Source organism: Colletes latitarsis, chromosome 6 (genome assembly GCF_051014445.1).
Source record: "Colletes latitarsis isolate SP2378_abdomen chromosome 6, iyColLati1, whole genome shotgun sequence".
Taxonomy (NCBI): Eukaryota; Metazoa; Arthropoda; class Insecta; order Hymenoptera; family Colletidae; genus Colletes; species Colletes latitarsis.
This window is the reverse complement of record NC_135139.1, coordinates 4,017,410-4,044,642: the sequence shown is the minus strand read 5'-3', so window position 1 is coordinate 4,044,642 and position 27,233 is coordinate 4,017,410.

Below are 27,233 nucleotides of genomic sequence, written 5' to 3'. Positions count from 1 at the left end.
CTCGGGGCTCAACGCTCGACTATATCGTGGACGAGAAACGATTCTTGATATTTTGTTGACGCCTACTGGAAGCGGCGAGTGTAGAAAAGAACAGCGAGCATATGACAAAAAGGGACTGGACGCCCGAGTATCGTCGAATTTGCTATCGCTTCCTTTGCTTCGGGCCGGCTGTAGCGAAATACAGGCGATGTTTATGCGAGCCTATACGAAATCGGTGTTCTAATTCCGAATCCTACCACTCTTGGTAGAGGTCGCAGAATGAAATACTGATTCTGTATAGGCTCCTGTAAACATCGCCTGTGTTTCGATACAGGCGACGTGGAGTCACTTGAGCGATGCATGCCTTTGGTCGCTTATTGCGTTAGTAAATAGGATCTAAATTGTATATCGTATTTGGTGTCATTTTAATCAGAAAAGTGTCAGGAATATGTTGATGAGGTTTGAATAAAGGAAGAACAAAAATAAAGATAAATTTCGTTGTTGATTTATTATTGTATATGTACTAGTTAAATCGTATCATAACTTCAGTACATATATGTATGTATAGCTCGTTTACTGCAATAGTGGTATGACTCAAAAAGATACAACTTGTGAATTTAAACTGTTTAACCGATTTATTTTACTCTGAGTTATCTCACGATTTCAGCAAATAAATGATAGGTAAATTAAATTACAATTCCTTTTTTCAGATGAGGATACACTTTAAGGAAAGGACAAATGTATATTATAATTTATGAAAAACAATAATAGAAATTATGTTGTACTTGATCTTAGTTAAAGCAGAAAACTGTCACAGACATGTTAAAAGTTTCAAAACAAGAAAAGGAAAAATAAAAAATTTGTATTATTGCACTAGTGTTGCCTTAATAATTTGAACCCGATCGTATGACAATGTTCGACGACCTACCATCAAGCGCGCCGCTATCTTGGGGAACTGCCCATAGGAAGGCTGGTCCAGCGAGTGCTGGGTTCTAACAGTACGCAGTGGGGATACGATATTTGCCTATATCGTGGACGAGTTCTGAGCTTATATAGAGAAAATACTGTATATGGCTGCTATCCCCATCACTCCGCTAGATGCTAAGGAAGTTCGTCATTTGTAGTGTCGACGTCGATGCACTCAATTATGTCAAATCTGGCCACACTGAGTCCAGGGGCCGACGCGCGCGGTAGAAAATCCCCGGAGTTGACAAACATGACACCCTCCGCCTTGGACGCCAAACTACATTGGCTTCGTTGCACCCCCGCCACAAAAACTCTTGGTGGAAGGGGGTGCAAAAGTCAACGTCTTAGAAAATGGCGGAACGCTAGAACACTTCGTATTTCGACACAGAACACTTGGCCTTTAGTAACCGAACACATCGCTTCGAGTATTTGAACACTTGGTCTTTAGACATCAAACTTAGCTTTTAAAAATTGTACACATTGCTCTTAGAATTCAAACACTTCGTCTATAAACTCGGCCACGTCTATTGTAACTTGTTGAGTTTAAATAAACATAGTAAAAACCAATTCGTTTCGTTTAGTCTCCTGGAAAACAGGGATGGTTCTTCGAATTTAGTCTTAGTAGCCGGCATACCTCGTGCAAATTTACAATATCCGAAGCAGTTCAAATCGTCCGTTCTTTTTTCATGTGCTTTCTATTATTTATACGTGGTTACAGTTCTGTAAGCAATGCTACTTTACGGGATCTTGATGTGAAGAACATCATAAGGACAACTTCGATTTGTGGTGCTGCTTCGTTTCGGTGTAGGCTGCCCGTGAGAATCTCGTAGGAGGGCAAAAAAGGAAAGGAGGGGGCGTGTTTCGTCCGGGCCTGCTGAGGCTTTCTAGCAGGCCCAGCCTTAGACGACTAGGATATTGGAAAGTGTCGTTCGAGGATTGTATATATAGCAACCGAGGGGTCGGTCGAGCGCTTGTGAGAGCGCGACCCCTCTGGTGGCGAGCATGAGAGGTGACGCAACATTACCACTGCGAATTTATTGCTCTCCTGGAAACGACGGCCTCGATAGGTAGATTTTGTCAGGACGAGCGATTGAGTGAACGAAAGGCCACCTTAAGAGAGAGATTACGAAAGAGCTATTGCTAGTACCGATTTTTAGACACGTTTGTCCTGGGCGCTGCCTCCTTCGTCCTACGCTGCATGCGGTCTGGCGTTTCCTATGAATTCTCGAGCTGCTCCTTAGTTGTCCTATTCACCGTCCGGGTCACCAATTTTGTGGCGCTGCTTCGCTTCGGTGCGGTTTGGTTTGCTCGTGAGAATCGTAGGAGGCGTGAAAAGAGAAGGAAGAGGCGCGTTTCGTCCGGGCCTGCTAGTGGACTCATTAGTAAGGACTTTCTAGCAGGCCCTGCTTTAGACGACTGGGATATTGGGAAGTCGTTCGAAGAGTATATCTATAGCAACTGAGGGGTCGGTCGAGCGCTTGTGAAAGGCGACCCCTCTGGTGGCAAGCATGGGAGGCGACGCCACAGATTCAATAAATCAATTGTTATTATAGATATTATCAATGAATCAATTACTATTATTGTTATACCCTAAATTAGTTCGAAATATACGAGGTTTAAAACTAATGTGAACAGGATTCAAAGGAATCAAATTTAGGCAAATTTCATTCTCGAATAACGAATAAAAATGTTAGATTTACCCGTAAACTAACTTTTGTGTTGGTTTTTCTCTTCTAAAAGAGAAAGTTTTCTTTATGCGACAAAAACCATCGACGCGTATGTTTCGAAATACAAGTCAAGAGGGTGCAGCTGTGTCCCTTCCTTGGCTTGTTTAGACAAAGTATAGGACCGATTGGGTCTGAGGGTACGGGACGAATTTTTCATCACTGACCTATTCATTCTGTATGTTCCTTTGAAAGCGTAAAGAGGTGCCTTCCACGTGTTTAGAAATAAAGCTTAATAAAAGTTATATCAAGAAAATTGTTTTTTTATTCCACCACCTATTTCCAATATTTTGCCCATGGATATGCTTATTTGAATATTGATTTAAAAAATTTATTAATAGATTCTAATTTATGAATGAATTTATGAACGAAACGTACATAGAAGTTAGTTTACGAATCAATCTATTTGTATTCGTCATTCGTGAATAAAACTTGCCTAAGTGTGAAAGGAATCCTTTAAAATAAGGGGTTTGATTTTATAATATATGTATATGGATGTGATTTCGTCACTATTTTTGAGTTTACGAATTTGTCCGTATAAAGTCGATATAAGTCGATTATTTCTGCTATTTGTAATTTTTCATTCAAGTAACCAGAGTTCTTATTCAAATAGGTGAATTTAATCATACATTTAGTCTATTCTTGAGATTATAATAATATTTGAATCTATATATACTTGTAAATTTTATAATTTATAAGGACAATAACTTAATAACGCTTTGTAAATAAATTTTTTATTTGATTAAAGAGTAAGTATTAATACAAAATACATACATAATGAAATATTAATTAGTAGACATACAGGGTATTTAAGATTTTAATAGCCAAACTATTATATAAAATATTTATAAATAAATTATGCGTTAGTTATAAATTTGCAAATCACGTATAATTATTTTGAAAATTGCAAAAAATTATTATTTGTTCATAATGAAGAAACAATTTATGTGAATAATTTTATTGTAAATAAACTGTGAATATATTTGAAAGGCAATAAAAACAATTGGAGAGAGAACAGATCGCTTATAAGGAAAAACGATGGACGTATTTTGACGACGAAGAAATGTGTGTTTAACAAAACCAATTATTATATTTAAACGTGTTATAAATTTATTCCTGTTCCATCTATACCACAATTCGTGTGCAAATTGTAAGTCTATAAGGTACTAATGAAAAAAAAGTTAATGATTTGATTGTAAGACATACACATATACATTTAATGAGTTTGTTAAATTTAAATAGTTATTTCAATGCATTAAATGCATTTTTAACAATAATAATGTCTAAAATACTTTAAGAGTCTACAAATTCATTTCTTTATTGATAAACATTGTGGTAAGAATTTCTGAAAAATTTAGAAGGATACAAATTCTAAAAAGTATTTATAAAGTTTACAAATCAATAAAAATGTATATAAATTATGCGAATAGAAATGTTTCTTTTAGACGATTGTGTGCATTTCTTTAAACATCCGCAGAGTGTGGTAAATTATAAATGAAAGTATGGTAATATTTTTCACATTTTCTAACATTTTATGTCGTAAATGGTATCGTTTCCATTCAAATTTCGAAGGGTTTAAGATTCATTAAATGTTTCAAAGGTGTTTAAATTTTAAGACTGATCAAAACTTGTCGTAACATTCAAGACCATCGGTATACGAATATAGTTCAAGACGATTCGAAACCTACAAGTCTTGGAAGTTTCGAATTTCACGCCCCTCGTTATCTTGTGTATCGTGATTGGAAACCCGCTAAACTAATTACTCTCAGGAAATTGTCGAATCATTAATTGAATATACATGTTAGATATGTGTCACTTAGCTGAAAAAATTGTTTCATGTTAGAAATAAAACGCAATCATTTTCGCAACGCTGAATGTAAGTTGTTCGTTCCTTGAACTTTTTCGTTCCAATAACTACATTCTCCTAACTTATCCATTTATTTCTTTCCTACGATCTAATAATACTTTATCGAATTGGTTGCTTAAGGAATTGTGAAGTTAAAAACTGTGAATATTCAATTTGTGTCTTCAAATGTTCAAACTTATTCCTACGACTATTAAGAATAACTAAATACAAAAAATTTTCGAATTTTAAAGTCCTAGGTGTATAAAAGGATACATATCATAATGGAGTATTTAATTCTATCTTTCAGATTTCAGTTTTTCTTGCATTGAACTACACAGTTGAAGCATAGATACTGAAGCATACAGTGTTCATTATTTTATTAGTTGCAACTACACGAAAAGTTGTAAAAAGTAGCACTTGATTTTTATAAAAATCAACATAGCAGAACTTGTTTTATAAGATAAAACAAAGAACTTGATAAATTCATACCAATTTGAATAGTTCTAATCCAAAAACTAAAATTTACCTATTTTCGAGCGTATACACTTGAATGTATAATCAATTTATCTTAGCCTTTTAGTTATAAATTGAAAAGTATGAACCTTCTTCTACAAAAGTTCTAAAATTTGCAATATTTAATTATCAACATTATCTATTACAAATAAAGGAAACTTCTACCATTAGATAGTATTCTCAAAGATAAAATAAACTGTCGACATTGGTGTATCTATTACTTTACTCAAATCAATTTTAGAATAAATAATAGTGAAACTTATAATCCTAGCAGATTTAGTGACATGATAAAATCAAGAGTCACGTAATTGAATATCATAAAAATTATGATTCTTTTCGCGATCAGATACACGTTTTAAAATACTACACGTCGCTCTATACATCACGGCAATTTCAGAAGACGTGGAAAAAGATGTTTCGGAACTGATATTCCCTTTTAAGACATTTGGCTCATTTAAATGGACATCACGTGCTCTTTTTAATACGATCTTCTCCGCAATATGTGTAGAGTTTTTCAAAATTGGGCACGATGCAATACGAAGCACAGGTATTAATTAGAGACTCAGAACGGTGAATCGTATCTCAATCTTCGATCTTGGCAGCATACGCGGAAACAGGGACAATGCGAGCGAGATGAACGGTTGAGCGAACAAATCGCAATACGAGCCGCACGCATCTCTTGTCCCTTGGATAAAATCTGACCGGTCCCGGCAGACTTCTGGTTTTCCGGGGAGTCCAACACATCGATCACGTGCACGCCTAATAGCAGCACGTGTTGGTGATTACGCTCGAGGGACTGTGGCTAGATCGGGTTTAGGTAATTGCCTGAGCATCGAACTCCCACCACCCGGTCTCTGATCTCCATCTACCGTGCCAGCAAACCCCCAATACACACTAGAATCCCTGCATGTACGACCATCGATGGTATAACTCTGCTACATACGCGATTGATTGGTTAACATGTCTGGCTGGCCTCCAGTCTGGCCTTGATTATCTATCTCTCTACCCTGTCTGCAGCTTACTCACCTCAGTCCACTTTCTCTTACCCTTCTATTCGTGCATACCCCCTACCACGACACGCACCGTATCATTCAAATTGCAGTATTAAACCCCACCGTCCCTCGGTACACCCCTTTCCTAAAAACTGTCCTCCCAAGGCACGATGAAAATCGCGCGCTTCATTGTGGCACCGCGTAATTGAACTAGCACCAGAGCACTGAACGTAGAGTCCTCCTCGTCATTCTATTCGTTCTCGATTCTTCCTTTTATATTAATTTAGCGAAGCACTTCATTCTCGCAATATACCAGTTGTCGCTTTTGCGTCTACTTCAAATAGAATGCTCTAGGAACTACGTAACCTTATTTTGGATATTACGTTCGCTTAATCTTAAATTATACCGAATTTTTTAATACGAGCGATAGAATCGAAATAAAATGAAAACTGCAAAAGATAATCTGAAGCACATTGTTTTATTATGATGTATACCGTTCAGAAATTACCGGATTTATTTTTTTGAATATTATGTGTTCCGTTAAGAAAAAACCTTTATATTTTAACGATATTCTAAAATTTACCTATTCAAAAAAAAAAAACGTTGTTTTAAATGCTTTTTTTTAAAGTCAATAGAATTATAGACACGTTATTTTATAACAAAATTAAATAACTCTTTTGAAAATTTTACGATCCATTCCAAAAGACCATTCTTTTTCCAAGCCAGCTTTTGAAATCGTTATCATTTAGCAAAATCCATGATTAATAGCATTCATACATATAATACCAAACACATTCGAATTCAAATTGTAATTTTAAAAATCACTTTACTATTGTTTGTTTGTATAAATTGTTGTTGTACTGTTGCTTTGCCAAAACTTACATTTAATTGAAAACATTTTCTTTGACAAAGTTTAGTTTACTTTGGACATATTAAAATTATCCAGAAATATCAAAAAGAAAAAACGAAAGGATTTAAAATATTATTTAATACGTTGAAAACTGATACATTGGCAATATGCATTCTTCTAAACAAACGATTCCTCAATGCTACTTGTCTTGAAGTCACTAGCCATCAACGAGCATATCGGGTTCCATACCAATATTCTTTCATTCTACGGCAAATAGCTATGGGCTAACTACCTTCAAAACACTCCCAAAATACGTTGATACTAACGTACGTACAACTATTGCAATTGTTTAGTTAAAAAGAACTTTCGATGAGGCATGTGTGCAAAATCTATGAATGTCAGAGTCTCGATCCAGAAATTATGTGCCATTTGCCAAAAATGTAACTTTATCATATCGAAATATTATATAATTTTGTATTTCATCCTGAATGTTCTTTAACCCTAGAAAGCCCAAGGACCATTTGAAAAATGTTTAAATCAGTTACTTTTCTTATCTTATTTTAAGAAATGTCATTCTTATATAGTTATGAATTTTGAATAAAGAATTTAATAAAATTAATGTAAACATTGCATTCCTATTTCTGATATTTAAAATTATTAACATATTCTTAAAATATGTCTTTTTGAATGTCGTCTTTTAATTCTAAATATAGGTGGGTTCAGGAAATCCCATCTCAGTCTCCCACGTAACAATTCTATCTTCAGTATTTCTAGAGTTAATCTTGAAAGTGGAAATAATAATAAAATTTGATACAAATTTTTATTGCTATAAGTTCTGTTAGAGTTATGAAGTTATGGGTTGTAATATTATATTTTAGTTGTGATACAATGACCACATTCTCTTCTATTCAACGTTAGAAACGTAAGACAAAGCACTGCGTTTGTTACAATTGGAGACACCCACCAACCGCTTTCTCTCCCACACCCGCGTGTGAATTATAAATATTCTCAACAAGTTCTGAAAGTTAAATATTTAAAAATCAACACTCTCCACACAAAATATTACATTAATATGTGATGAAACATAAAATATTAATATTCACTATGCATGCATAATAGTTAATAATTGATTAAAAATCGCTTAAGCTTCAGAATTTTATTAGAAACATGTTCTCCATACATAGGCTGATGGCTAGGAAATGTAAACGTTTCTTAAAATAACTGTAACTTCGTCAGAAAACATGCTTTTTAATGGGGTTTCATTTATATTGAAAGAAAATAATCATACTTTTTGATGTTACCAAGAATAAATTAGTTTCAAACACCAAGAAATATTCATAATTTGACAGGTCTCTTTTTAAGGAGAAATTTCATCCTTTGGATACCGACAGAAATAAAATCGGGCTCAGGAACAAAAGGTATAAGGTTCGCAATAATTCTTGATGAATATAACCACAATTATTATATTTTGAATTTTACTACTTTTTAGTACTTCTCAAGTGGTTTTAATTCGATGACTAGAGTTTGTAAAATACATCAAATCAAACGATTCGATTAGTAAATTCTTGCGAAACGTTTTGATGACGATGATAAAATACGTGGGCTTGTGTGTGCCGCAGGTTTATTGGGATAGAAAAGTCTTATAGAAGGTAACTGAAAACGGCAAGCAGGAACCCCACGGTGTTTTTCACAAAGGAAAGAGGCTCGACGTCCCTTCCAAGATGCGTTTTATTTTCGGCTCGCAAAGGGAAGCATTTTTCCACGCAGTCTGAACACGTCGCTAGGGTAGGCAGGTGTAGGTGTCTATTAAAGCACAAGAGTGACATAATACTCGCCACTTAAAAAGGGTTGCCGTGTGACCAGACAGCGCAAGGGGTGTCTGGTGTCTCAAGCGCTCCACTTTAGGATGTACCATCTACATCCCTGGGGTCTTCCCTTACGCGTTGCGTTAAGACAAATGCTTGCCCTGAAGCACACACATACATATGCATGCAGCATCTGCATGTATCAGAGCATGTGTACCTGATTCAATACTCCGGAATCAGCGTGGAATCGATCGGCCGTTAACTTAATCGAACGACTTCGATTAGTCAGGAAATCGGCCGAGTATCATTTATTGTTGGTTTATTCATTTAAGGAGCTATTATTCTGGTCTAGAATGATCATTTTTTAAAATATTCAGGATTTTTTTTAACTAGGAATACTGAATAACAGTGAAAGTTACTCCCTATTGCATGCCATCTACATATATACCTAGGCAAAAGAAATTTGCCAAATGTACTTTAACTTATGCGAATAAAATATCTCATATGTATATTTTTTTATGCAGTATTTGAGGTAAAAGCATTATAGGCAAAGCAGTCCAAACAATCCAAAAAAATCTCCTTGACTTACAATGAGTCGGCAACAAACCCTTCCTCAGTCCCACCGGACCGTATTAACCGGAAGTACGGTCACAATACTTTCTAACAGGATTTAGATTTAGATTTAGAAGAGCTTGTGGATGAATTTAATGTAATTGTGGCTAATATTGCAATTTCATTTGCCTCATTCGTCACTGTTTCATTATGAATTTCCTTTTTGTGTGATAACTTTCCTGTATGGTGAAATTTTTTAAAAACATTATCAAAAGTATGACGTAGATGAATGATTTCTTTGAGGAAGTCTATTGGCGTATAATCTTTCTGAATGTGTAGCACTTTTCCCAACTTTCAAATAAATTGATAACACGTCTATCTTTTCTTCGTTAGAATACTTCATTATGAAATGATAATTCACTGTACCAGGATAAATATCTAAGAGGGACTAAATTCTACATGAGAACAATAGTTGAACTATTCTCAAATGTTTACATTTCATAATGCCGTTGAATAAAATTGCACACAAAGCTGGTATTAAGTAAAAGGGCAAGTGTTATCGATGCAGAAAGTGTCGTGTAATGTAAATAATTATGTCAGGATTTCTTAACAATATTACAATTAAAATGTCTTGTACACTAATGATTTGTTAACATAAATAGGTTAATACCTTTTTGTAAAGAATATCAAGGTGCATCAACTGATGCAATAAAAAATATATGATTTCATTTAAAAAAAACGTTAATGGCCTTCATATGTTCTTTACACGTCCACCTATAAGAAAACTAGTACATATTACCAGAATGTGCCCCCTCTCGAAACCATTCAACTTCATGTGAAACACTTTTCGCTACGCGTAATAATAATGACGTAAATCTAGATGGCAATATGTGGTAACCCACCCTATCTATTATGCCTGTATGGTAAGTATAAAAGGTCTTGCTTTTGTTCAAAGAGAATACATGAGTCTTGGAATCGCCTAGTGTTTGACGCTGTCATATTGCAACAAGATGTACTTTGTGAAACAATTCCCACTCCTTCAGGATTGAGAGACGCTTGTTCGTACCCGCTTCATGATGGAACTGTAGGAATTTCCAAAAGTTGTTCAAATTTTTTAGAAAAAGATCCTGATTTTGTAAAGGTATTTGAAATAACAACTTATTCAAAGGTATTAAAGACACAATTAAATGCGGTGTAAAGTTGACAGAAGAATACAATAATATTTTATTGCGAAATAAGGATGAGAAATAATTAATTTTAGATATTGTATCGGAATGTCGGAAGAGATACCCTGATGTAAACAAGTCCACTACAAAATAAATCTGTAACCGTTCATATTTTAATGAAATAACGTGTTTGAAATCAGTGAAAGTGTTTTTATTTTTTATTCTTTCATAATATTCTCTTTCCTCACTTCCAAGCGCTTATCTCTACTCAAGTACTCAGCGTGACGATTAAGTATAAGTAGCAAAATATCTCCGTCGTTAATAAATATATAAAATGATTTCTTAAATAAAATTTGCAGGGTTTAAAGAGACAAATGTAATAGAAGCAAAAAAGAATTTTTCAAGATTACTTTTTCGAAATTTCAAGGTTATAAAGGTTTTTTTTAAATGAAACCATATATTTCTTTTACTACATTCTTATAGATATAAAACCATGATAATAAAACAATGATGCGATATTGTATACAAATGTTAATTTTTGAAAATTTCAGAATTTTCAAATTAATTTGCCACTACTTTCGATTATCGATCGACTACAAATTTTAAACGAAATTGTTCCTCACCAAATGTCACAATTCGAAAGAGATTGATGAGTCGAAAGAAAAAAAATTTTTATCAAGAGTAGCAAATGTCCACCCTAGTTTAATATAGGTACATGCGAAATACGTTCATATGTACGAAAGCTGAAATATCCGTAAATTGTCCTTATCTATACAAAAATATATTTTCCTTGAACTATCCAATATAATTATAGCTTTTCGTTCTTCGTTTCCACTATATTTAACCCGAAAAAGAACTACATTGTTTAAATTTATATGAAAATTTTATGTATACTTGAAATGCTTGAATCGATTTATGTTAAGAAGTGTACTAATTGATGCAACTCGTTGTTCCTTATTCAAAAGTACTAAACCACTTATGGCGAAAAAATCATTGGTTTAGAAGATATTTTATTTCTAATATTAAGTATGTCTGTATAAAAATTAAAGGTGTATATTTGAATACCCAACATTAAGAAAGAGTGATGAAGAATCACCAATTATAAACCGTTATTTAACCTTACAATATGTAGTAATGTGTGCTCGTTGTTATATCCGAACAGATAAAATTATGCATTATGTTTGGAATGAAAGTAAGTAAAGATTTTTGTGTTTCAGATGCAAAATTTCCACAAGACCTGTACCCATACGATGAAATTCAACTGGTTTCCGGATGTTCCCGTCCTCTCGAGACGTTTCATTTCGAGGATGAAAAGCATCCACGGATTATCTTTACAAAATACGCAGGGATTCTGCGTTTCTACGGAGGCGGCTTGATCCCCCAGAAACGTGAAATACAATTTTATGTCTCACTTTTTGAAGAAAGATACGCGGTAACCCCTTTACTAGACGAAGATACGTTGACACGGTTGAAAGAAGAAGAAGAATGTGATAGAAGGAGAGAACAGGAAGGCGCGAAGTGAAAAGTAGAGAGAAAATGTCTGCTCCTTTCTGCGATGTGTGACCCTACCTCGAAGCCTAACCAACTCCGCATAGGTTAGGCCACCTCAAAGGGTGAAAATGTACTATAGATATATTTACAAATACAGGGTGTCTTGTGAGTATAATACTTGCGTTATATATGTATATATATATTTAATATGTATATCATCTGATCACCTAATATATTTCCGTTGCAGGTTCATCAGTTTTTGTGACACCTTCAATGTCTGCTAGACTCTCGAAATCCAAGTTTAGTCGAAGCATCTTGCTGCTTGGTTACGAAAGTGTAGATGTTCAATGGTAATCGTTGGGTATGGCATGGCACACGTAGTCCCTTTAGAATCATTGAACATACGCATTTTCAGCGGTGCAAGGTTTTTCCTTACATTCGAACACCTGAATGGATTCTGGTAGGATCGTCAAAATGTGACAAGTCCCTCGTCATGTTGTCTAAAAATAAATAAATAAATATATATATTTAGAAATACAGTGATATAAACAATCAGCGAATACTTATTAAATTCCTTTTTACATTTTTAAATTAATAACGTTTCTATTCGTAAGTAACTCGGAACAATCGTGGTACATGTACACATAACACTCACGAATAACACAATCGCGGGGCGTGTTTAATTAATTGCATAGTGGTTAATGCCTGAAAGGATTATTTGTGGACACTTGCGGACACTGGACAATCGTGGGGCGTGTATTATGGTGTGTGGGTGATATTTGTGCACAACGTTGTGGTATTGAAAGTGGCATTTACTTATTAAGTGACAAAGACAAACTGACGCATGCCCTCTTTCTCGATTCTCCGAAGCTGCCCGAAGTAATTGCGGACTGCCTCGTGGGAGTCGAGAGAGAAAGGCTCACATTTGCCTTCTCGCTCTTAACAACTGAAATCCGACCTCCCGTCTACGGCATACGATTTGGAATCTCGAGTCGAGATTCTCGACTGCCCACGCATTTTTACTTTCCGACCTATGTATAGGCGCACATAAACAAAGTACCCATAATGAAAAAAAATTTTGTAAAATTTATTTTACGGAAATACACGTTTTAAGACCCCCTGATTATATTTTAATTATTGAAAAAAAAGAAATTTTTTTTTTTATTATTCCTATGTATGCGCGTGCATATGTATATTATTAATACGATTTTTCAAAATCAAAATACTTTTAGATTGAAAATTAATAAATTAAAATGAGAGTCCACTCTTTGCCAGTATTGTGCAGACTGTAATATTTTTCAATAAGAGGAGTTCTTATTTTTATAACATAAACAAAATAGTAGAATTTATAGTTGCAGAAATTAATTAATAATGATTTTCCTCGATATGTTTTGAGATAACCATATCAATTTGATATGACGAACTAAATATTATGTTTGATTGGGCTTAACATTGTATAAAAAAATAATTGTATCGATCCATCAAAATTAATAATGTGCACCACCAAACCGTTTAGAAACAAAAGAAAAGTGTTCCCGTTTGCCAATTTAATACAAAGTATGGGTTGGATTTAAAATTTTAAAAGGACATAGTCAAATATTTTTAAAGGTACAAAACATACCGTTTCATTTTAGAACAGTAACATGAGTTAGCAGGTAATGTTATAAAACTATTTTACCTAGTTATATCCCTTTTTACCGGAAGTACAAGGTAAAAAGTACGAGGTACAAGGTATGACTATCCGAAAATCGCTCACATCTTATCAATGTAAATAAAGCGGCCTTTCATTAAATGTACGTGGTGCTTGAAATTTTTATGTTTTGACTGTTTTTACGAAAAGTACCATCCAGATTCATGTACTTCGTACATTGAAAATAACATATGTTAAATGTAATTGGTTAAATTTAACTTTAAAAAAAAATATTCGAAGGTCATACAAAAATATAATGTCACATTTTGTGTACGATTAAAATATGATTGAAAAAATAAAAAAAAAATTTGTTCTGCCAGGCTTCGAACCTGCGAGCAAAAGAAGCTCGAACTTACAGGTAAACACCTCATCACTTACGCCACGCCGATTAGTTGTAAATTTAGTTCTATTTCTGAAGATATATACGTGTAATAACCTAACCCAAAACCGGGTACCATTCCAACTTTTCCTTGTTAGAACCGAGTTTTCAATTTGTCTTAGCGAAAATCGCAGCTGATTAAGCTACTTACCTGTTTTCATTTACCAAACATTTATTTCTCAATTAACCCTTTACGAGTAAGACCATTTTGCACATTATTCTAAAACATTTGTGGTATTCGTTTTCAATGCGATTTAAGTAAGCATATAATGTATAAGATTTCATTTAAGTTTTTCTTTTCTAGAGAAGATAGAGAAAAAGTTTATTTAATTTTTTTTATATAAAATTGAATTCTTCCCAAGATTTATATGAAACATTTAAAAGATCTTTTGTAAATTACGCCTATGTATCGGAACAACTATAAAACAAGAGGTATATTCATTATTATCCATGGTTTGATTATAGTCAAAGTCTAACCGGACTTTGAAATGAGAACATAAAACTTAAATGTAAAGTTCCATTTAAATTCATTCAGTCATTTGTACTCAAACGTATTAATAATAAACATATGTACGCTCATACATAGGAATAATAAAAAAAAAATTTCTTTTTTTTCAATAATTAAAATGTGATCAGGGGGCCTTAAAACGTGTATTTCCGTAAAATAAATTTTACAAAATTTTTTTTCATTATGGGTACTTTGCTTATGTGCGCCTATAGATAGGTCGGAAAGTAAAAATGCCTGGGCAGTCGAGAATCTCGGCTCGAGATTCCAAATCGTATGCCGTAGACGGGAGGTCGGATTTCAGTTGTTAAGAGCGAGAAGGCAAATGTGAGCCTTTCTCTCTCGACTCCCACGAGGCGGACCGAAATTACTTTGGGCAGCTTCGGAATAATCAAGAAAGGGGGCATGTGTCAGTTTGCCTTTGTCGACTTTCCGAAACTCTACGAGCTCACGTACGCGTGATCTGGTATGTGTGAGTAGGGCACCGGGTGCTGAATTTGGCATCTCTGGTAACGAAGTCTCTATCAACTAATTGGTATTCTTGATTTTCGTCTTATTTTGGCCCTTAGAATAAATTTTTCCCAGGGGTGGCCGAACACCCTATATACCCAGTCGTACGCGAAACCTGCTGCGAGAGCGGTTAGCGGCGCGGCGCCGCGTCGCGGTCACCGTCGAAGTTGCCCGCGTGCGGCCGGGGCTGGTGGATGGTGGATCGCGGCGCTGATGAATGACTCGTTACACGGTACCAAACTAATTATTCAACGCGAACACGATCGTCATTAGCACTCAGGGATTCAGGCACCCTTAAATGCGGTACGCCAAAGATATTGGCCTATAGATGGTAAAAATACAACGAAACGAATTATCTACAGATGCATGCGTTGTTACAAGGCAAATCCAAAAATGCCAAATTATTTAATGGGTAGTTTACCTAGTGCCCGAATAACGCAAGCCCGACCCTTTCTAAATGTCGGTGTCGACTATTGCGGACCCTTCTTTATAAAGAAAAAGAAGGAACGCAATAGAGTAGGGGTAACGGCCTATGTAGTTGTTTTCGTATGTTTCGTCACAAAAGCTATTCATTTGGAGCTTGATACGGATTTAACGACTGAAACTTGTTTAGGAGCAATAAAACATTTCTTTGCAAGAAGAGGAAAGACAAAAAATATTTATTCATATAACGGAACAAAGTTTGTAGGAGCAAAAAGTGAAATATTAGCATTACAGACATTCGTATCATCTCATAAATTCAAAAAAACGATACAAGAATTTGCAGTTGTACAAAATATAAAGTGGCATTTCACGCCACCTAGATTCCCGCACTTTGGGGGTGTCGCATTGCGAGCCCTGCGTTATGACCGCCAAACAACATACGATCCCAAACTCTGAAATATCCTTTTACAACTGTCATATACCAAAATTTGTTCTTTCCATACCTCCGTACCAGATGTCAAGCAGTTGCACGTCAAGCCCGTTTACAAACGATTTTTCCAGCAATTAGGACTCGAGATTTATGGCGCGCCACGGGCAATCTTCGAAGATACAATAGCACTTTCGCGCGACCACCGACACATCCCAAAACAGAAAATTTTGATACAAATTTGTCATCAATCAGCATTTTTCGTACATTAGTAACCGCTCAATTAGAATTGTATAAAAAGCGATGCTCACTCACAAAATAAGGCATTCTAACAAGAAATTTTCGAATCATCAAAAGCAAACAAGTATACATTTATTTCGAGTTACCACATTGCCTATCCAACATAACCTTAAATACAGTCCACTTTCAAACTTAAAATAGTCACACAAAGTTAATTCGGCGTGTGACGTACTGGTTTAACCTTCCGAGCATTGTCGGTGGAAAACACGTACACGACAGGGGGCTTGTGGGAGGCCGCCATAAAATCCTTTAAACGACATTTTCACAAGACGATAGTTTATTCACGTATGAACAGTTTTATGCTTTTATCACTGAGATCGAAGCCATATTAAATTCCCGTCCTTTGGTTCCACTGTCATCTGATCCTAATGACCTTGTCACGCTACCTCCAGGCCACTTCCTAATCGGTGATACGTTGACTAACTTACCAGAGCATGATTTTGCAGGAATACTAAATAATAGGTTGTCTTCGTGGCAACACATACAAAAGGTTAAAAATCATTTTTGGTCCAGGTGGCACCGAGAATATTTGCAGGAATTACATTCAAGGAGTAAATGGCATCTAAGAGATAATTCACAGATTAAGGAAGGCATTCTAGTTATGATACAGGAGGACAATGTCCCATCAATGCAATGGAGACTGGATAGAAATAGCGCTCTACATCCTGGGACAAAAGGAGGACAAAATTGTACCTGTCGCCACAGTACGAACAATACATGGAACGTACAAACGCAGCATCAAAAACTTGTCTCCCTTACCTATCGTAGATTTTGAGAAGACGAAAACAAGTACCGACTAGACTTAGCTAATTAAGATTCTATACTGCGTTTCAGTAATTTAAATAATAAGTTTTTTTTTCATTCACGGTTCCACATACCAGCACATATGCCATTAAAACCGTCTATAATATTATATTAAGTTAAATTATAGTAATTGTGATAAGATTTTATTAAACATTAGTCAATGGTTAAATTAATACTTCGACATTGCCAATTTGTTAGATTTCGACGCCTTACTTCTCATAATATTGTAACCTTATTCATTTGTTGAACGTAACCGTTCAAGGCGGACGGCATATCGTGATGCAAAATATTTTAAGAACGGGAAATTCTGTTACAAAGAACATTTGAGCCCAACACAGGTAGCTGGCGAAAGGTCGCAGCGATCAAACATTTTTAAGACCACGGCAATCAAGTATTTTCGCGACCAAAATCGTCCCCATAAACCTAGACTTCCTCGACAGCTGCACATCACGCGCTAAGTACCTCAATAAACATTACCTGCTAGTTAACCGACCAAAATTTCTCCAAAATATTTAAACATTCAAGCCACACCGCAAGACCATTCCTGATCCACCCTCGTCACACAACCGACCAATAAGATTCATAATATTCATCCATCTCACCTTTCCACAAAATAACAGCAACCAATCACAACCTTTACTAAATCGATAAGAGTGCAAACCCAACTCCGTCAATCAGATTTCATTCAACGCGCATTCAAAGAGTACATTCTAAGATTCTTATCAGCTACCAGCTTTACCATTTTTGTAAATAAAGTGTTAACGAACAGTGTATTGTCTTTGCTTCTTTAAGCAACCCCTAAAATATTCACACAAATTTATGTAGGCGTGTGAGGTACGCGTCCAAGAAAGCAAACGCGCATTTCGTTACGTGTACAAAACAAGATTTGTTATCCATAATTTGGATTCTGCAAGGAGGATATCGAACTGCTAATTCTGTACCCCAAAACGGTACGAATAGCAGCAAATTTAATTCTTTCAATTTGGAGAAAATAAGAATCAAAGTTTAAAAATAAGGTCCACCCTACTGGACTGCTGGTTGCCAGTTTAACAAAAGAAAACATTCATTGAAAAAAAGAAAAGAAATAAATAACCATGTTCTTCTACTAATGAACATCTACAGTTCGTCATTCTCGCATGCCCGAATCCAAGGTTTCATTTGGTCTGAACCGACCACAGTTGAAAACGGTGTGCGAGTGACCTGAAATCTCTCTGCTAATTTTTTATTTACTCCAGTAGTTTCGTCATGATTTTTTACCATTACGTAATCGTCTTCCCGATATACGGTGTCCGATTTGTGTCGCCGGTCGTATATTTGTTTGGTTTTATCCTGGCTCTGTTTAATGTTGTCATATACCGTGTCCCTGGCCTCACCTAAGTTTGTATCCTTTTCGGTGTATGTGTCGAAGGCAAGTCGTCGTCGGTTGTTGACCTGGCCCAGACGGGTTGTGGAGGAATGAAGGAGACTAGGGAAAGTTTCTATTGATTTACAAAAGGTATTTTTCGTGACGTACTCAACTTGTCCTATCACATAATTTCGCTAATATTAGGGTGAGGACTCGATGATACCTTTGGATTTATCCATTCACTCGTGGTGTTCCAACTGCGACTAAAACGTGGGAAACGCCTTCCCCCTTCAAAAATTGTTCAGACGTCAAACGTACCGTCGCGTTGGGTACTGGCCAAGTAGCCGCGTGAATTTTCTTTTAAATTCTGAGGGGTTGTAAGGCCTTGTAACCGTCGTGGTGCGCGGGTTCCTTGGTCGTCGCTCGCCAAATTAATATTGAGCGACTAGTTAATTGTGCCGGAAGCTGTTTTTTGCGATACAATTGCTATATTACGTTACGATGATTAATGACTGGTTCACGAAACATTGAACCTCGATTTCTGTGAATTCACGAATGTTTGAACTTTTCTAAGATACGATTACTTAGAGGTTTGCGCGATGAGTCGTTCCTGAAACGATGGAATTGAAGATTTTGAAACGTTTACTTCGAGTTTTTAGCAACGACTCTCGAAGTTTCCGGAGCCCGTTTCCTCCTTAGCGCGAACCCCTTCCGAAACGCGATTTTGAGGTTTGATCAACCAATTCGCGTTGATTTTTCTGGTTCATCGATTGGCCATCGACTTCGGGGAGGAAGATCGATTTTCCTGCCCCGTTGGGATTGCAGAAAATATCTCCCTCACCCAATCGTGGTGGAGGAAAAGTCCCAGGTCACCCTGGACGAGGGAGACCGAGGTTTTTTCCCCCAAAGTCGAAGGCCCCATTAATTTTGTCGAGGAAAAAACGGGACTCCGGATTAAGACGCGTAGCTGCTTGTGCGTTCCAGCCGTTTTATGGTTGTATTGTTCCACGAGTTGGCGATCGTCGTTATAGGGGACCGTGCCACCCGTGGAACAATACAGCCCTTCGTTGGCCAACTGGGACCTAGCACTTTCGGATTGCTAAAGTGCTCGAACGATTTACGACGAAATTTGCTAGATGCGGAGTATTCGAAGAATTTTTCGACAGTCACGTTTCCGCATCTGGCAACATAAACGAGCGGAAAAACCCGAGCCGATCGAACGGAACAAGACGTATGGGATGTACAGGACATTCTCCTATTGCTAATGTTTGATTAGTTGGTCTGTCGTGGTCGACTTACAGGGATAAAACTTAATACATTGAGTCACAGTCAAAATCGTACATCACATATGAAAATATGTTTCATTCGAAAAAAGAAGTTTGAGGATGATTTGTAAATATATCTGTATTTATTGGGTAATAGTGACAAAAGAAATAAATATTGTTTAACTTAAAAAAAATAAAGTTACTATAATACAGTGCAGAAAATATCTCACAGCTAAAATTGTATTCCTCTTCAGGAATCCCCGAAAAGAAATGTGTTAGGGGGAGGAGGTTTGAAAATACCTCGCCTAACGGGGGTCCGGATCTCGAGGGAAGGAACAGACGGAAAATAAGCGGTACAATTATAATTTTATTTTCGCTTGATCGCCTTATGCGACTAAGCCGTTTATTTCGTTAAATTTGACTCTTAAATACAGACGATAGAAGAAATTGGGCAAAAAAACTCAGACGTCTGGCTGACGTCTAGAAAAACCCTCGCGTCGATCGGTCTGATGGCTCGCGTCGCGCTGTTATGGAATAGAAAGAGAGAGACGAATTTAGGCGTTAAATACCTGACAACGTTAGTCACGTTGTGTGTCTTACTCTTTTCTGCACGCTCCTGGTTTGTGCTTGTCGCACTCAGGAGCGGGAATCTCAGCCGCCGCGATACGCAGCTAAGCGAGTGGACTGTATATGTAAGCGTTTCTTTTAAATCGAGAATCGCTCGATTATTATTTTGTGAAAATGAGATTCGGACTCGTTTCTTCTGCGACTGTAACATTTGACTATCGCAAGAGAGGGCGAATAGAGGGAGGTTGTAAGGCTCCAACCGTCACCCGGTCCTCGGTCCCTTACCGTCTTCGTATGTGCGGAACACAGTGTGGTGCAGTCTTTCAACGGCGTATTTGACGACTTACGTTGAGACTATCACACCACGGCGCTTTGTGAGTCGCGTTCTACGCACAGTAGCCGTACAGGACTGGCGGTCAGTGAACAGCGCTCTAGCAGGTCGCCGGTAGCTGGGCTTGGAATAACTCGTCCCAAGCTCCGACTGGAAGACGGCAAGTCCACCCAGGGTATACACGCCACGAAGGTCACTATAGGTGGGAGCAAGACCGTTCGAAAATCAAGGGAGGATCGAGTCTTAATCTCGATGCCTCTCGCACGACCGCTGTTTGCAGCAATACGTGGAAAATTCGGGAACTCGATGATACCAACGAGTTTCCCGCAGTCTTTTAACCGGGTCGTACTCACGACCGAATCGATTAACTAGCTGATTCGACAAACGGAATTACACGTAGGTTACTGGTATGAATTTGCTTACGCAATCTAACCAGTAAAGCTACGGCTATACGTCGCTTGTCCGCTTAACGAAAGTTCGAATAACTCGAACTATTCGAATCTGCGATAGAATCAGCCGATGTGTCACAAAATGTTTCTTCAACGAAGGCTCGAATAACTCGAAGCAATTCGGAGATTTTGGGAATTCTGCGGAGCGTGATCGTTTACCGATGTGCTCAAGGCAGGATCCTGATTAAGAGTGACGGACGAGCACGAGCTGCCAAAAGTTACGTGTGAGAGGGGGAATCCTCCGACACGCGGCGCTGTCGCCGAGTCTTTCGTCCATCTTTTTCTAACGTATAAACGTACCTTTTCTCTGTACTCGTACGTTGAACTGATTGTTCGAACTCGTACGTTACTTGATCGATCGCGTGACTTTCAGAAAAAACCCGAAAATTATGGTTTTTCTAGTCTCTATTGTGTCGCGCAACGGACGCCGCGACCGAGAGTCCTCTGGTCGGTTACGTACCTCGAAATCAACACTGTTTAACGAATTTTATGCTATGTTCAAATACCTCGAATTAATGCGATATTTAGACAAAATGAAAAACATTAAACAAAAAAAGATCACATAGTTTTAGCTTGCTAGTAAACGTGGTATTGCATCGAAGTAAACAAATAAATCATAATAATACTAAAAATGAAACAGACAACAGTAGAAGTCCGAGAAATTGTTGTGAAAAACTTACAAAATGGTAAAAGCTATTGAGAAATTGCAAAACTTATTGGTAGAAATATTAGCACCATTATTCAGATGGCATAGGTAATGTATGACGTAAACCTAATGAAGAATTTAAAATAAAAAATATGAATCTTACTATTAAACATGGAGGTGTGTTAATGATGTTTGATGAGGTACATATTTGATTATTTGAATATTTTAAAAAAGAATTTAAAAAGTAATGTCGAAAAATTAGGAATTTTCAACTGTTTTAAATTTTATAATGATAATAACCCAAAACATACATCGCATATTGCCAAAATGTGGCAATTATGTAACTGTCCGAAAGTTATCAATACACCTCGCCAATCACCCGGCCTAAACGTAATGGGGAATATTTGGCATGAATTAGAAGTAAGGATTAGAAAATATATGATATTTAATAAAAATGATTTCAAAAAGGCATTGCAAGAAGAATGGAGAAAAATTGAACCCGATTTTACACAAAACCTAGTAAAATCAATGCTGAAAAGGTTACATGCCGTAGAATGGAGCCGTGAATACCCTACAGAGTACTAATTTTTAATTTAATTTAATTTAAATATAAAACAATGTTCTTAATATGTACGGTTTTAGCTGTAAGATGTTTTCTGCTCTATATTATAATAACTTCATTTTTTTTACGTTAAGCAATGTTCATTTCTTTTATCATTATTACAAACTAAATATAGATATATTTACAATATATCCGTCTTATTTTATTTCCAAAACATTCTTAAACTTTTTTTTAAAAATGAAACATGTTCGTACATATGATGTACGATTTTGGCTGTGACACACTGTCATAAACGTGTCTATTACTAATAAAATAAATTTATAACCACGACCATTTTTTTCAAGCAGACCATAGTGATCCATATATGTAGATCGTTTAAAATGGTAACTTTCTTTTGTTCGAGAATTAATTATCACTCTACCCACCACGATGATCAATGGCAGCACCTTTCGGGCATGCTTTATGCGCATAGAGGATAGCTGGTCGCCGCTCATACAGCGATGCGCTCCAAACCGAATTTGAGGATCTGCACATAAGTGACAAGCGCGCCCATCGATCGTGGGCCTGCCGCGTGGCTCACCTCGTGGTGGCCAAGATCACGGTATTTACAGCCATTGATTCAGTCGTGTTCAATCCGCCTAACGTAACGGTGCTGATCGCGAGTTCAAAGTTTTTCTTTCTTTGTATTCATTGTGCATCGCTCATCTATATATTATATTTCTCGCTTTATGTTATTACAACACAATCTACTCAAGGCTCACATTCATAAACCCTTTGTAATTATATTAATTATTATATTATATTATGTGTTTAATTTTTAATCTATAATAACGGCAACGTCTCACGTGCAATCTCGATGGGAAATGGCGATTATTAACCACGCTCATAAACTCGATTTTTACATTCAGACGTTGTATATAAAACCACGTGTATCCACTGTGAAAAACTGAAATTAAATCATTAAACACCTTGATCGAGTATTTGCACCAGTTTTATTTTTTGCAAATCTTTCGTCTTACCGGCATGCTCATTTTCTACAGTCCTCTAATAATATTGTTTAAAAATTTGCATAATGACCAGCGATTGTCCTCGGCCGCGATTACCGTTAATCCTGTTAGCGTATAATAATCGGTAGATTATCTCTAAGAGTATTTGTACAGCGAGCAGTGATAGAAAAACGCGTTTATTACTAGTTTTTCTGGCATCAGTAACGGCTCATTACCTTCGATTCGAGTGTGCTAACGGTGTGATGACGTCAGTACCGTGAGAGAGTAGTACGCTAAGAATTAGACGGAGAAAGACTGCCGAAATTTAGACAGCGCCGCGTAACGACTAATTAGAGTAACGCGGCCGCGTCTTCGGCTGTCAATCCGCGCAGATTTCCCACTAGAGCGGATCGGCTCCTGATTCCACTCGAACAGAAAGATTTACGAAAGGAAAGTTCTAATAGTTTAATATTCAGAACGATTCTGTCTGTATTTGACGGGTGTAAAGAGTAGATGTTCAGTGTGGTGCGGGTCCACTGATTGACCTTGCACAGCTGAGAATTCGATAAAACTCGAGAAATGTGGAAATAATCCGCCTTTTCCTTGACAAACGGATCGGTTTAGATTCGGTCAAGTACGCCCCGGAATCTTGTATGTGATTTCCCAAATCGAGATTCCACGACATCAGTCCTGCGGCAGGAGATCGAGAAAATACACCAGTAGGGTGTTCGATATCCTGTGGAGTGATCGAGAACATACACCAGTAAGGTGTTCGATCTCTCCGTTCAGAAGTGATCGTATAAACGATCGAGGCATAAGAAAGTTGGCAAATTTACGCTTCAATTTTCTTGTGATTACCGCCAGGCTGAGGAGACACCTAAGGGAGGCACCTACGCGGTGAACCATCCAGGTGGGTCCACTGTAGTCGGGTCGACGTCCACAAAGGACGCCTGATTTTTCCGGTCTTCGAGTCCTTACTCCTACAGATCCCGCCGGTGTAACGTTTAGAGGAGCACCTGTGCGGAGGAGTAACGGAGTCGTGGGTCAGGCCCCCACGTGGTTCAAATACTGCTAAGTGCAACGAATAGATGTGCAACGTGCAGTGAACCACGTGCAGTCGGGTTCGGTGTTGAAGCAGCAAAGAGCAGCCGCAGTTCGACGGTTGGGCTGTTGCACTGCACTGCGTTTCGACGCATAGACTCAGTAGACAGACTCACGGGAGAAGTGCATTTGGAGCCTTACAACCTCCACTTGCAATCTCGTCCACAAGGTAATCGACTGCAAATGGCGTAGATAAGGAAATAATTCTTTATCAAAACCAAAATTAAAAATACAGTCCACTAACGAATTCGTATATTACGAACGAGCAAAATTCTCCGCTCCTGTACGTTCGAATCACGAAGCCAGGAGCGTGAGGACACAAACGCGGCATAGATACGTATAACGTGTTTACGTGTGTCTAACACATAGCCGTGTTTTTCTGATTATAGGAATCTTGGCCTACCTCAACCTGGCGAGTTCGGCGACCGGCAAACACCAGGCAGGCGAAAATTAAATTTCTGATCTTCCTTTTGTTATAATTATAATTTATTTTGGTTTTCTTTGGATTTGTTCAAATTGTTTATTTTTGTAATAAAAGGTCGGCGTAGAAGGCCGACGAAAAGAAAACCAGACGCACGTAATAATTTTCCCTGAAAACTCCTGTACCTTTAACCGGACCTCGTCGTTAGAAGCATCAGCTTTTTAACAAATATGTTTCGCGAACCTTCCATCTTAAGCGACCTACTGACGTTGATACATGTTGCAATACAAGTTTCGATATAAACAATAGGTTTAAGCTATCAGCAGACTATGCAAGCAGTGACACTAGTGATGGATTTAAATGAATAACTCATTCGACGTTAAATCATTACTCTATTATCCAACATTATGAGAACTATAGACTTAAACCCATTGCTAAAACAACAATGTATAATCTCGACGTATCGAAATGTCGGGATTAAAGCCAAAATACAATATACGTATGAGCGCATCGGCATTTGTTTCGGCTACAATTCGGTATACCTGCCGATTGTCGCGAGGTCAAATTTTAGCTGTTACAAGGGCAAGAGGGAAAGGCTGACACTCGCCTTCTTTCTAGATTTCCTGAAGTTGCGCGAAGTGCCGAGCTACGTACACGTAGCTTGTGCGGTATATGTCTGCTATCCCCGTCTCTCCATTAGACGCTAAAGAAGTTCGTTGTTTCTAGTGTCGACATCGATGCACTCAATTATGCCAAATCTGGCTACACTGGGTATACTATCTGAGGTGGTGAGCAGAGTCTGGAGCAGAAGATTCAACGTAGCGATATATATTCTGTTAAAATGACCAAGGTAAAAATTTTTGGGAAGAATTCATCAACATTTACAGATTACACAGATGCTTGTGGAATATCAAAATATCTGTGTATTCAAACAAAAATATGCGAAATGCCGCATTCCAAGAATTTATTACAAAATGCAGGGAAAAATTTCCTGACGCTATTTTCTCCACTGATTTTGCAGTGAAAAACATTCATAGCATACCTTGTAGTTTTCGAAAAGAACTGAAGAAGGTATAGTCATCCAAAAGAAATGGTACTTCAAAGGACGACATACAGGGTGTTCGACTACCTCTGGGAAAAATTTTAATGGGAGATTCTAGAGGCCAAAATAAGACGAAAATCAAGAATACCAATTTGTTGATTGAGGTTTCGTTACAAAGTTATTAGAACGTTATGGTATCGGAAGTGACATTCACCCTTTCTCTGTGAAAATCTCGTCGGGCGAGTTTTGATATGCCCTTCTGAATTTTCATAAGACAGGTTGAATCTTATTCAACGTAAGGTGTTCGCATTTCCATAAGTGGACAAAAATCTAAGGCTGTCGATAACGTCGGTAAGTAGAGTTTTTCATGCTGCGTAAGAACCACTAGCCCTGGCCTGCCGTAACCTTTCGCGCGAATGCAGCTGTACACGGATTGTCATTCTACAGGCGGAACTTTAAACGTTAATAACTTTGTAACGAAGCCTCCATCAACTAATTGGTATTCTTGATTTTCGTCTTATTTTGGCCTCTAGAATCGCTCATGTAAATTTTTCCCAGAGGTGGCCGAACACCCTGTATATCAAGAACACACCAAAAATACATTCCACAAGTTACATTCAAAGAGTTGACTTCGTCCATCTACTGTGACCAGTGTTTTATTTCAAACTCTTTCCACCACTACGAAATTGCACACATCAAGTGCGATCAGTATTTCATTCAACTTATTCTAACTATCCTGATGATATTAATTTACTCTTCGTGAAACGGGCATTCACGAGCCATTTTAATTTTACCGGATCGCAAACGTCGACGCAACAATGCTGTTGTGTGGGTGATTTTTGTACATAGCATTGTGTATTAGAACTGACATTCATCCTCTCTCTGTGAAGATTTCGTCGGACGAATTTTGATATGCTCTTCTGGATTTTCATAAGACAGGTTGAATCTTATTCAACGTAAAGTGTTCGCATTTCCATAAGTGGACAAAAATCTAAGGCTGTTGATAACGTCGATAAGTAGAATTTTTCATGCTGCGTGAGAACCACTAGCACTGGCCTGCCGCAACCTTCCGCGCGAACGCAGCTGTACGCAGATTGCCATTCTACAGGCGGTACTTTAAACGTTAATAACTTTGTAACGAAGCCTCCATCAACTAATTGGTATTCTTGATTTTCGTCATATTTTGGCCTTTAGAATCTCCCACTAAAATTTTTCCCAGGGGTAGCCGAACAACCTGTATGTCGTCCCTTGAAACACCATTTCTTTTGGATGACTATACTTTCTTCAGTTCTTTTCGAAAACTACAAGGTATGCTATGAATGTTTTTCACTGCAAATCATATTGTACATGTACCAATGCATTAACAAATTAAATAAAAAATTATATGTACACGTAAAAATAAATAGTCATTTATAATGCAGATGAAAGAAACAATCGAAGGAAAAATTGAGTGCCCATGTTATATAAAACTATTGTAATTAAATAAAATATTTAAGTTAACTTAAGTGATCCAAAAATTGTGCTTATAATTTTACAAAATAATGTGATTTATCTTAGGTAAGAATTATTAGAAATTAAAGTCCAACAAAACGATGT